Raw genomic sequence first — 3,891 nt, forward strand, 5'->3', positions numbered from 1 at the left:
CACAGCCACAACTCGAGCTGACCAGAGGCCCGTGGCTGGGAGATTGACCGTCATCCGGTACAGTGGGACAGCCACCTGGGGGCATGGTGTGGGCGCCAGTGCCCTTTCCAGTCAGATCTCCACAGCGCTCAAGCGTGCAGCAGCTCCCCTGTCCCCACAGGAACAGGCGTACAGTCAACAACAGAGTGCGAAGACAGGGACCACATCCTTGCCTTTTCTAATAAAACAGGGTCCCTCTGGCCCCAGGGCTTGTTTGGGTTCACGGCTTCTCCAACTCTTTTGGTAGAAGCCTGGGAACATTCCTTCCCAGGTTTAAAAAAGAAATACCAAAACCCCAAAACCCCAAACCCCCAAATCATCAAAACACTGACCCCTGCTGGTCAAGTAGTTTAATTTCAGGAAAATATTTTTGTTGGCGTTTATCCTCCTTCTAAGTACATAAAGCTTCACTGTTTTTGAGAAAGAAAAGGAAGAGATCAGGGCTCCACCCCACACCTACCTTGGTTTAAACTGCACCCCAGCACCCTCCACCCTTCCTCCGGGCGGGCGACCTCCCTTAGTTGAAGCAGTAAGTAGAGATCTCAGAAGCAGGCCGATGTGGTCCGAATCTCAAGGTCTGCCCGGCTGACCAGCCCTGACCTGGGCGTTAAGATCACTCCACGTGAGTCTATTAAATGGGTAGTAGGGATTTATTAAGATATAAATTGAGGGAATTCACGAATACAGAAGGGAGTAGACAGCAGAAGTCGTCCTCTGACCTGAGGGGGAGCGAATCCACCTCGCAGGCAGGAGCCGGGAGGAGAGGCATGTGACCCTTGTCCCTCTCCTTTTAAGAGGTCCTCCTTTGGGCCCTACAGCCCAAGGTCATGGGCGGAGCCAGTACCAGCACACCTGGGGACGGTCGAGTGGGGTGCGCTCCGCAGCAGATGGGACAAGTCTTCCCCCTCCACCCAGAGGGCCACCCCGCTCTTCCCCATCTGTGCCAGTCCACAGTCGGCCAAGGCACATGTGTGGCCGGATGACCAGGAAAGACCCAGCACGGGACGGTTTCTAATGGTGACGGCTTCTCTTGCCCTCAGCTGGGGGCTGGCCTGCTTAAGGCTCCTCTCAGGCTTCCACTAGCAGCTGGAGCCTTTGACTGATTCCAAGAGCAGCCCGATTTCCTGTTTTTCTCTGAAAATACTTGGAAGGCCTCCCTCACACTGCTCCGGGCTCAGATAACCTGCCAACACCCACCCTCAGGGGATCTGACGGCCACCAGGATAAACCCTGTACCTGGTGGCTGAACTTTGGTTGAACCCTTTTGGGACAATAAGACCAAACGTCTAGAGTCACGCTTCCCCGCACCCCGGGAGCGGTCCTCTGACCCCAGTCCTGTGACGTGGGGGTGGGGCCTGCTGTTTGAAGCCGGCCCTTGGCTTGAGACCTCCAGGATGGGAGGGGCAGAAAGCACAGGAATCACAAGATGGCCTGTACCCACCTCTTTCTCCACTTAGGGGCGCGTACAGAGCCCTGTTCGCCAGTGTCCCCAAGTGGCTGGACTACCCCATGCCTGGGGAAGCCGAGGATGTCCCAGGAGAGGTGACTAGGCTTCGGCATCTGGGGAAGTGGGGTGCACTGATCCCGCTTCCTGTCTACACTCATGAATTTCTTCGTTGTCTGTTCTGAAGAGGCTTGGAAAATGTGTGCTAAAGTGAAACCTACCTGGGTGGGAGAGGGGAAGAAGTCCACAGCCACCCACCTGTACCCCAGATGCAGCGGAGGGGGCGGGGGGCAGTGGGCCTCCGACAGGCTGGACACACAGGAGATGGGGGAGAAGGAAGGGGATGGTGCTCAGGTCTGGCTTGCTCCAGCCCCTCTCCCTGACTCAGGACCTTGCCACCGTCTTGGACACAGTTCCTTAGGAGTTAGAATGCGGACAGAAAGAGAGGGCCACAGGACAGGACCAACCGGTTCCGGAGGACAAGGATGAATGTGATACCCAGCCCCGCCCCCCTGTCACAGCTTCAGAATATACGGGGCTGTGAATCAAATTCCATCACCTCTTTGGTTTTCATTTTTCTTATTTTTTTTCTTAAATTACATTTGAACACGGAACACATAGAATCATAAATACTCTCAGAAGACACGACTCCATAAAACAAGCAAACAGAAGCAGCCAGGGAAAGGTCCAGGCATCGAGCACGCCTTTCTCACGTTCCTAAGAGACTCCTGTACACAGGAGATCTGTGAAGGACACTGGCCCCCCCACCCTCCCAGGGACCACAGGCTTCGCTGCTCTGACATTCGATGCGTCTCCCACGGAACCGGTCAGAGATAAACATGCCATTATTTGCAAAATTATAATTTAACGGTATAAAGCTTCGAGTCACATAATCCCAAAACTAGCTAAGGTTTTTTTTTTTGTTTTGTTTTTAGCACATAAACTATACATTAAATATTTTGAGGTATTTCAGAGAGAATTGTCAAAGGCTTGAAGGAATTGTGCTGGACTGTGGGTTCCCTGTGTAGGAAAGATCTTTGGTAGGTAAGGACCACAAGGTGTATGGGGCAGGTGAGGATAATGGAGATGCATCTGGGCCCAGAGAGGGCCCTGGTGTGTGTGTGTGTGTGTGTGTGTGTGTGTGTGTGTGTGTGTACATGATAGTATTTGAAAAAGTTCGCCCCCAACTAGAATCCCCCACTGAGGGGTTGGGGTGTGGTCAATGGAGAGTACTTGCCTAGAATGCACTAGGTCCTAGGTTCCATCCCCATCACCACCAGAAACAAAAGAAAAAGGAAAACAGAAAAGAAAAAGACAGAGAAAAACACAACTCATCTGAAGGACGGTGCATGCCTGTGGTCCTAGCCCTCAGGGATTTTCTAACTTCACATTGAGTCATAGATCTTTTGAGGCAGGGCCTTGCTGTGTGAACTCGAAGATCCTCCTGCCTCTGCCTCCTGAGTGCTGGGATCAAAGATGTGTGCCACCATGTCATACTTCATTTTTTTTTTTCTCTGCTCGTTTTGTGAGTCTTGGGCCTGCTGGGTCATAGGATGGGTCATCTGTGCCTACTGGGCAAGACAGCTTTGGAGCCATAAATCAGGAATGTGGGACTGTGAGGGAAAGGGGCTTAGTACCTACGTGGAGGTGGGAAGACGGAGCCTGAGTCCTCACATGGGAGCTAGCCTGTGTGTGTTTTATGATTTACTTTAGCCAGACGGCAGTGGTGCATGCCTTTAATCCCAGCACTCGGGAGGCAGAGGCAGGAGGATCTCTGTGAGTTCGAGGCCAGCCTGGGCTACAGAGCGAGATCCAGGACAGCCAGGGCTACACAGAGAAACCTGTCTCTTAAAAACCAAAAAGCAACAACAACAAAAAAATTTATTTTTAATCGTGTATGGGTATGTGCATGTGGCTGCAGATGCCTTTGAAGGCTGGAAGAGGGCACCAAGTCCTTTGAAACTGGGTGCTGAGAAACCAGACTGGGTCCTCTGGAAGAGCAGCTGGTGCTCTTAACCACTGAGCCGTCTCTTCAGCCTCGCGGGCGTGTGTGTGTGTGTGTGTGTGTGTGTGTGTGTGTGTGTGTGTAGTGGGGGAGAGACCTAGTTCTTGCTGAGTGGGAATGGGGGACTCTCTTCACTCTGAGCATTCTGCCTCACACCCGAAGGAAGGTTCTAGAAGCATCCATCCAAGTTGCTTCCATGGGAGAGCGGCAAGTCATTAAGGACAGAGGACACTCTACACACATCTTTGGTTCTGTAAGAAGGCACTCACCGACCTCGCTGTCCTCCTGTCTCTCTCTCTCTCTCTCTCTCTCTCTCTCTCTCTCTCTCTCTCTCTCTCTCGGGTGGGGGACAGCCTTGGGGTGAGGGTGGGGACACCCTGGCTTCCAGCACAAACCCTTGGGG

The sequence above is a fragment of the Peromyscus eremicus genome, unplaced genomic scaffold, assembly GCF_949786415.1.
Source record: "Peromyscus eremicus unplaced genomic scaffold, PerEre_H2_v1 PerEre#2#chr22_unloc_1, whole genome shotgun sequence".
Classification (NCBI taxonomy): Eukaryota; Metazoa; Chordata; class Mammalia; order Rodentia; family Cricetidae; genus Peromyscus; species Peromyscus eremicus.